At 39.1% G+C, this 9,859-nt stretch overlaps 1 protein-coding gene across 10 annotated transcripts in view; it reads right to left on the bottom strand.

The window, feature by feature from the left end:
* The window catches only part of LOC136840709 (orphan steroid hormone receptor 2-like), a 369,221-nt gene that overhangs the window by 333,006 nt on the left and 26,356 nt on the right, over positions 1-9,859 (bottom strand). For 7 of the 10 annotated variants that reach the window (XM_067107524.1, XM_067107516.1, XM_067107526.1 and 4 more), the window contains exon 2: positions 7,770-7,819. The exons of the other annotated variants lie outside the window; for them this stretch is intronic. The gene's annotated coding sequence lies outside the window, so the exon portion shown is untranslated. The remainder of the gene's footprint in view (positions 1-7,769; positions 7,820-9,859) is intronic. 10 annotated transcript variants of the gene reach the window in all.

Raw genomic sequence — 9,859 nt, 5'->3', positions numbered from 1 at the left:
CCATTCACAGGAGTGGGGTTATGTGGACGTCAAAGGCATTCGTGACCCCAATAACAGGAGTGGGGTCACGTGGACGTCAAAGGCATTCGTGACCCCATTCACAGGAGTGGGGTTATGTGGACGTCAAAGGCATTCGTGACCCCATTCACAGGAGTGGGGTTATGTGGACGTCAAAGGCATTCGTGACCCCATTCACAGGAGTGGGGTTATTTGGACGTCAGAGGCATTCGTGACCCCAATAACAGGAGTGGGGTCATGTGGACGTCAAAGGCATTCGTGACCCCATTCACAGGAGTGGGGTTACTTGGACGTCAGTGGCATTCGTGACCCCAATAACAGGAGTGGGGTCATGTGGACGTCAAAGGCATTCCTGACCCCATTCACAGGAGTGGGGTTATGTGGACGTCAAAGGCATTCGTGACCCCATTCACAGGAGTGGGGTTATGTGGACGTCAAAGGCATTCGTGACCCCATTCACAGGAGGGGGTCATGCGGACGTCAAAAGCATTCGTGACCCCATTCACAGGAGCGGGGTCATGTGGACTTCAAAAGCATTCGTGACCCCATTCACAGGAGTGGGGTCATGTGGATATCAAAGGCATTCCTGACCCCATTCACAGGAGATGTCAAAGGCATTCGTGACCCCATTCACAGGAGCGGGGTCATGTGGACGTCAAAAGCATTCGTGACCCTACTGACAGGAGCGGGGTCACGTGGGTGTCAAAGGCATTCGTGACCCCATTCACAGGAGTGGGGTCATGTGGATATCAAAGGCATTCCTGACCTCATTAACACAAATTACTTGATCCCTCCCAAACACTATCTGTAGCTAGAGAGAGAGAGAGAGAGAGAGAGAGAGAGAGAGAGAGAGAGAGAGAGAGAGAGAGAGAGAGAGAGAAGGGGGGGGCTGAGATTAGCCCAAATTTACTTCCGGGTTAAGAATGCAGCTGCAATAACGGGAAATAACTGCTTTCGAGGTTCGGAAATGAAATGACATGACTTACATGAATTGTATGAAGGACGGAGTATAAGTAAATGGAGAAATGGATTAACACTAACTGAGAGAGAGAGAGAGAGAGAGAGAGAGAGAGAGAGAGAGAGAGAGAGAGAGAGAGAGAGAGAGAGAGAGAGAGAGAGTGGAGGTCATACTGTACGTTGATAGAAAAATGAAGAAATGGATTAACAGAGAGAGAGAGAGAGAGAGAGAGAGAGAGAGTGGAGGTCATACTGTACGTTGATAGAAAAATGAAGAAATGGATTAACAATGACAACAGAGAGAGAGAGAGAGAGAGAGAGAGAGAGAGAGAGAGAGAGAGAGAGAGAGAGAGAGAGAGAGAGAGAGAGAGGAGGTCATACTATACGTTGACAGAAAATGAAAAATGGATTAACACTGGCTAACAGAGAGAGAGAGAGAGAGAGAGAGAGAGAGAGAGAGAGAGAGAGAGAGAGAGAGAGAGAGAGAGAGACGAGGTCATAGTATAAGTTAATAAAAAATGGAGAAATGGATTAGCACTGAGAGAGAGAGAGAGAGAGAGAGAGAGAGAGAGAGAGAGAGAGAGAGAGACAGGAGGCGAGAGAAGAAAAATTCACTTGAAATGAACAAACCTACCAAGACAAACATACATTACAGTTGGGGGAGGTCAGTGCATAACACAGCACTCTTCATAAACACACCAGATAAAGCGAATTAACATCACCTACACGATCTATAAATTCCAGATACTTCCTAGACGCCAGAAGGAAAACAACTCCCTATAAAAAGAAAACTGAAGACTGACACTCGACTCGACGACACTGGCGCGCGCCCGCGCCCGCGCACATTCATGTATGCTACTAGACTTGCTGGAGGCTAGCCAGGTCAGGTTTGAGACCCACTTGGACAGGTCAGTTCTTGCAACCTACCTGACCCGGCGAGGCACCGCCACCAACAGCCAGGTTACTTGGGGGACCAGGAAGAGACCAGATTCCACCGAGGTTCATTTGGAGCGCTGCTGAGGACCTGCCGGAATCCGAAGGACTTCGAGAACTCGGAGCCACTGAGGACATAGGAACGACGGGAAGAAAATGTGATGATTTCAACAAAGGGAATTTTTTTTTCTTTTTTGAAATTTATTCGCCGGGAAATTCATACCCATGATAAACGGAATGTCTCTCTCTTTCTCTCTAAGAGATAACGAAAAAAGGGGAACAGTAGGAACGACGGGAAGAAAATTGTGATGATTTCAACAAAAGGGAAAATTCATTCGTCGTAGGATTTGTAGCCGTGACAAACGCATTGTCTCTCCAAGATGAAATGATAGGGACCATTAGAAATTAATAGGTAACTTCCAAGTGGTCAAACTCTACAGAAATGAATGCCTAAATAAGATTTGTGGAAGGTTAAGTAATTTCTAATGACAGACAAGTAAGAATCCCTGAGACAATTACATCAAATTCTGGCATGCATACTGAGGAAACGAAATGGAAAATAGTTAAAAATTAATAGGGTAACTTCTAAGTGGTCAAATCCTAGAGAAATGAATGCCAAAATCACATTTGAGGAAGATTAAGTAATCTGTTCTGACAGATCAGTAAGAATACCTTTGGCAATTACATCAGATTCTGAAAACGTATTATTGAGGAAACGAAAAAAGGAACAGTATAAAATTAGTGGCGCAACTTCTAATAGGTCAAACCTTATAAAAAAAAGTGCCACAATAAAATTTATGAAAGATTAAGTATACTCTGATTACGACGTATTTAAATGTCAGTTCTGACATATAAGAAAATTCCATCGGATTCTGAACGCATGTTATTCAAGAAGGAAATATAAAAAGAAAATGTCTAAAATCCAGAAAAAGAATTTTCATTTATCAATTTATACATTCTGAATTTTGTTCTAATTCATATGAAAATAGTTAAGCTGGCCATCGTATAACTTGAATAACGTAGTAATACTCAGAAAAAGAATTTTGTATGAATTTTATACATCCTGAATTTTGTATTAATGTAGTCTACATATTCGGAAAAAAGAATTTGTTCTGAATTTTCTACTATTTTATACTATTTTCGAAGACGAAAATAGTTTAGTTTTCATTGTATAACTTGACTATCGTAGTATGAATATTCAGAAAAAAAGTTTATTTCTGAATTTTATACATCCTGAATTTTATACTATTTTATAATATTTTCGAAGACGAAAAACAGTATAAATATTTACAAGCACGACCTTATTTGTTTACCACGGTACTGCCACCTGTAACCACAGTGATAAGAGAGGTCACGCGAAGCCCTTGGGACCTGTGGCGGGTCAAGTCTCTCTCTCTCAAAAAAAAAAAAAAAAAAAAAAAAAAAAACTAGCGGTAATATGAGCCAAAGCGACTTGCACAGTTGGCAAACGAAGGCGTGCCAAGTGTAAATCAAAGCCTGGATACCTGTTGCATCAAAAGATGCCCGCTTTTAAAATAGAAAGAATCCGAGTGTGTGAATTATACCGTTATTTAGTTTCAGAACTTTAGATACGATTTCATCATGTGATGTTTAGGCTGTCTGGCCAAACGCTGGGAGTGGAATGAAACGGAGGACAGAATTTAGGCCAAAGGCCAAGCACTGGGACCCACTGGGGCACTTTTGGCTACTCGGGGTCTAAGGCAGCGAAAAGAGGGAGTTAGAGGTGTTGGACAGGAAGTTGAAAGATCGAGGATACAAAAAGTGAAACTGGGAGACAACCCCACACTCGCACTAAGGCTTAACGGTTAGAGAGGTTGGACAACATAACCGGAGAAAGGACACAGGAATAGAGGGAAGGTTCAAAAGGCTGAAAAAGTGGGTGCAATTAGGGGCCGAAGGGACGTTGAGAAACGCCTTTTGGTAAAGCCTACAGTTCACAGCACGAGGTGCACTGACGACACTTCCACCCGAAGGGGGTTAGGGACTTTATAGGTGGGTAAATTCCCTTTAAGGAACATCAGAATTCACGCATCATGATCCTCGCTAAAAATTAAAAGGATAAAGAATTTTCGAAAGCTATCAAAACTCAAAATGGGGAGGGGTCCCACACACACACACACACACACACACCACACACACACACACACACCCAGTCCCTTCCCACATCCAAAAAAAAAAACACAGTCCAGTACTCTCCCCCCAAACCCCACCCCAGAAACAAAACACACAGAGTCCAGGATCCTTCCCCCTCTCCCAACCCCAGGAAAAAAACACACAGTCCAGTACTCCCCCACCCCCCACACCAGAAAAAAACACACACGGTCCAGAACCCTACCCCTCCAACCCCAGAAAAAATTCACAGACCAGTACTCCCCCCACCCCAGAAAAAAAAAAAGTCCAGTACTCTCCCCCACCCCCACCCCAGAGAAAAAAACACACACACAAAGTCCAGAACCCTACCAACTCCAGAAAAAAAAAACACACAGTCAGTACTCCCCCACCCCAAAATAAAAAAAAAAAAAGTCAGTACTCTCCCAACCCCAGAAAAAACCACACAAAGAGTCCAGGACCCTTCCCACACCAGAAAAAAAAACACACACACAGTCCAGTGCTCTCCCCCCACCCAAAAAAAAACAAAGTCCAGGACCCTTCCCCACCCCTACCCCAGAAAAAAAGAAAACACAGTCAGTACTCTGCAACACAAAAGTTCAGTTCTGTCCCAACCCACACCTACACCAGTTCAGTACTCTACAACACAAAGTCCAGTTCTTCCCCCCACCCCCACCCCAGAAAAAAAAAAACACACACACACACATAGCCAAACTAAACAGAGGCCTCGTCATTTCAAGGAAGCCGTGCGCGACAGAGGCGAAATTAAATCATAAATTTATTCATGGAGTATTACCTCAGCAAAGCCCGCCTCATCAGACCTCTGACATCGGGTCTTCGTAAGTTCTGAGGTTCTGACTTCTTCTCCCGCGGAAGGGCAAAACAACAACACCTTGTTAGCTTGGAATGTGTATGTACACTTATCTTTAATATAGAATACACACTGTCTCCTTAGAATGTGTATGTATACATATCTGTTATATAAACACACATTGTTTGGCTAGAATGTGTATGTATACAAATCTGTTATGTATATAACACACACTGCTTAGAATGTGTGTATGTATACATACTGCATAGAATAAACATTGTTTGGTTAGAATGTGTATGTATACAATACACCTTATTAGCTCAGAAAGTGTATGCAAACATATCTGGTATGTATAAAATATACAAGAATGAATGACAACTTTTATAGACCATCAAAAAAAAACTTCTTGTGAAAGTCGAAACGATAATGAACATCGTTACACCAAATCAAAAATGAGAGAGAAAAGAGAGAGAGAGAGAGAGAGAGAGAGAGAGAGAGAGAGAGAGAGAGAGAGATTTAGAGCTTAAAAACATAGAGAGCAGTGTCAGCCTTTGAGAAAGAGAGCAGTTACAGGTAAGCATCACGGCAAGAATAATTAGATATGTAGAGGCATGATCAATTGGCATCTCTAACTGGACTTTTCCCTCGGTGAAAAAAAATTTTAAAATGCAACGTTTCTGAATTTGTATCAACTGAAGACTCTACTACAATTAGATGATCATTTCTCCTTAGTGAGAACTCACAATGTGCCCCAGTGCCCTAACAAATAGCGTAATTTGGATGGGTACAAAGCAAGCTCTATTTGTCACCTACAATCCATTCGTTCGGAAATGGACGCATTTCTCATTTCACTGAATCTGAGTCGAACTTTACTTAGTTACTAATCCCTTCATTCGTCAGTTTCGATTCACACCTACGGAAATGGACGCATTTCTCATCATTTCACTGAATCTGAATTGAACTTTACTTAGTTACTAATCTGATTTCTATCTGTGACCCCCAAAGTGGTTCAATGTCTTTCCTAAAGCATGGCCATTGGCAAAAGCCTCACAATTCATTGTATATAAAAAAAATAAAATAGCACAAAAAAATGTACGATTTAACAGAAGCTAGGAGGAGTAGTGGAGTATATAAATAAAGAAACAACCTGCTTACGAGAGAAACGAACGAAACAACACGGCAGGGGTGGACCTCAAATGAATGGAGGAGTGTACTGGAGTATATAAATAAAGAAACAACCTTCTTACGAGAGAAGCGAACGAAACAACACGGCAGTGGGGACCTCAAATGAATGGAGGAGCATCATGGGGAGGGGGGGCGGGGGGATCAAGACAGCACGAACACCCACAAACCTTTACGGAAGGAAGAGTAGATATCTCCATCCAAAGCAGGTCCTCCGACCGACATTCCACCACTATGGCGCGGCCCGCTGTAACCCGACTAGGCTACTATGCTGCTACTGCTACTGCTACTGGTACTACTACTGCTACTACTACTACTACTACTATCGATGCTACTACGGTCGTCACAGGTACAATTATTATTCCTTAAGTACGGAAGGAGGAGGCGATTATCCACTTTACCGGATGATCACCTAGAATGTGCTCGTTCCTATCTCTCTCTCTCTCTCTCTCTCTCTCTCTCTCTCTCTCTCTCTCTAATACATACATACATACACACAGACACACACGCACACACATACGTGTATAGATATATATATACACACACACACACACATATATATATATATATATATATATATATATATATATATATATATATATATATATATATATATATATATATATATATATATATATTTATACGCACTGTACACAGATTACATGTTTCTGTGAACGCGATGTGTTGTGTGTGTGTGTGTGTGTGTGTGTGTGTGTGTGTGTGTGTGCGTGCGTGCGTGTGTATTAAGTAAACAAAGCATATTTCATTCATGAAATCTTACAACATTTATAACCGCTTTTAACCTAATGAAGTAGTTTCGTAATCTAAATAAAAAACAAAAGAATATCGTTGAATACGAACGTGCAAACACTTCTTCCCTCGCGGCCTCTTGCGCCGAGAAAGGAAAGGATAATTATTTGAGTGATCTTAAAACCTTCCCCTCCCTTCCACCCCCTTCTGATTTTATCCAGAAACATCACAATCCCTCTACAGAATCCACAGCCTCTTTTGAGTTGATGTGATTCGAAACACTCCTTTTTTTTTTTTTTTTTTATCCTGGAAATTTCTTTTTAACTTGATCCTGAAATTCAATACCTTTTTTTTTCAGAGAAGGAGGGGGAGAGGGAAGGGGGCTTTTCTCTTCCCTCACTCGACGAGCTGAAAATTCCTCCTCCTCCTCCTCCTCCTCCACTTTCCTCTCTCTCTGTCAACGAACTGAAAATTCCTACCTCCTCCTCCTCCTCCTCCTCAACCACCACCTTCCTACCTCCTACTTATTCCCTCATCCTCCTCCTCCTCCTCTCTCACTCGACGAACTGAAATTTCTTATCTCCTCCTACCTCCTCCTCCTCCACCACCACTTTCCTACCTCCTCCTCCTCCTCCTCTCTCACTCGACGAACTGAAAATTCCTACCTCCTCCTTCTTTTCCTCCTCCTCTCTCACTCGACGAACTGAAAATTCCTACCTCCTCCTTCTTTTCCTCCTCCTCTCTCACTCGACGAACTTAAAATTCCTACCTCCTGCTCCTCCTCCCCAAACACCACTTTCCTACCTCCTCCTCCTCCTCCTCCACCACTTTCATACCTCCTACCTCCTCCTCCTCCTCCTCCCAAATGAGTCAAAACGTCTCCTCCACCCTCCCTCAGTAGCGCAAAATCCTTCGCCACTTCCCAAACTCAACTCAGAATTCCTTCAACATTCTCCCTCGCACACAAAACTGAATAAACTCAACTCACAAAGTTTAAATCCGAGATCGTCCAGACGGCAACGCTGGCAATGCAATTACCTGAAAAAAAGAGAGAGAGAGAGATATAACATACAATTAAAACCAAAAAATAAAGAGATTCTTAATATACTCAAAACACAATGGCTTCTTTTCCTTCCGGAGCACTGCTGCCGATGTTCATTCTAATCCAGGTTAAAAAACAGAGGTCGGGTTAATGGACGATTCATTAGATTTGTTAAAATTACGGAGTGCTGGTTGAATTACTGAGCGTATACAATCCAGGTGAATGAATTACGAAACGGCAAAAGTGTGTGTGGATTTCTTCTGAGGACCAAGTCGAGGTAGGACTTAAATTCCACGGGGTTTTAATTTATTTACAACAGTGATCATATTTCTGTTCATTCATTTTTTGTAATGTTTTCATTTTTTAAAGCAAAAATCATATTTCTGCTCATTACTTTTTTTTTTTTTTACAATATTCTTATTTCTTTAAAACAAAAAATATATATCCGTTCATTAATATTTTGAAATGTTTCCATTTAAAAAAATCATATACCTGTTCATTAAATTTTTTTTACAATATTTTCATTTCTTTAAAACAAATCATATTTCTGTTTATTACTTTTTTTTTACAATATTATTACTTCCTTAAAACAAAAATCATATTTCTGTTAATTTATTTTTCTGAACAATATTTTCATCCCTTTAAAACAAAAATTATATATCTGTTCATTGCTTTTTTTGCAATATTTCCATTTAAAAAAATCATGTATCTGTTCATTAATTGTTTTTTACAATATTTTCATTTCTTTAGAACAAAAATCATATTTCAGTTCATTAATTAAAACTTTTTTTTTCTGCAATATTTTCATTTTTAAAAACAAAAATTATACATTTTCATTTTTAAATCAAAAAAAATCATATTTTTGATAATTGATTTCTTGTAATATTTTCATTTCTTCTGCAAAATCATTATCATTTTTTTTTACAATATTTTCACTTCTTTAAAACCGAATCATATTCCTGTTGATTAACAATATTTTTTCATTTTAAAACAAAAATCATTTATCAATTTTTACAGACAATATTTTCAAAAACAAATCATATTTCTGCTCAATTTTTTTACAATATTTTTTTTTTAAAACAAATATTTTTCATTAATCTTTAAATATTTTCAAAAACAAATCATATTTCTGTTCATTAATTATTTGTATAAAAAAAAAAATCATTTTGTTCAATTTTTCCAATTTTTCAAAAACGTAAAATCATATTTCTGCTCATTAATTTTTTTACAATATTTTCTGTTCATTAATTTTTCTTACAATATTTTCATTTCCATAAACCAAAAATCATATTTTTCTGTCTATCTTCATATAAACCAAAAATCATATTTCTGTCTATCTGCACCAGTCGAATGCCGTATCGCACAAATAACCTTCATTTTTTAAAAGAAATGACATTGTTCAACCCTTTTAAATTTTCACAAGTAAAATAAGATTTGTCTTTCCAGGTCAAGACTTCCCTCAATATTCTTTTTTCCTTCAAGACTTCATTTGCTTCCGACTTCAATATTACTCTGAGATGTTTCCAAGTCTCTTTCCACAATGGAGTTTTCTTTTCTCAGCTGTTACATTATCCAGTTAATTCTTTTTTTTAACTTTCAAATTGACTCCTCTTGACCTTGTAATTGTGAGGTCATTTTCCTCATTTTCCAGTATATAATTTCTTTCAATCGCCTTTCAAATGCCTTCATATTTTACAATGATTTTTTTTTTTATTTAAGACATTCAAGTTTTCTAAGCAATGAAACCAGCTGTAATGATTTTTTTTATTCAAAAGGAAAATACTGAATAAAAATACTTAGAAATCACACCACGTTCTGGAATATGATATCATCACCCGGACCAACTCCGATTCAAAACTGCAGTCATCATCATTATTATTTTTTATATCATAGTTATTACGATAATAACAATTCTTGAAAAGACAAAAATATTCAAAACTACTTCCTCCTTTATCAATAAAGAACATAGTTGCAGGCTAAACCATAATGCTTCCGGAACACTCGCGTTATATTGCTAACAACGCCTTCAACTAGTA

The sequence above is a fragment of the Macrobrachium rosenbergii genome, chromosome 8 (genome assembly GCF_040412425.1).
Source record: "Macrobrachium rosenbergii isolate ZJJX-2024 chromosome 8, ASM4041242v1, whole genome shotgun sequence".
NCBI lineage: Eukaryota > Metazoa > Arthropoda > Malacostraca > Decapoda > Palaemonidae > Macrobrachium > Macrobrachium rosenbergii.
Note: the sequence above shows the minus strand (reverse complement) of the source record. Positions and strands in the feature narration are given on the sequence as shown.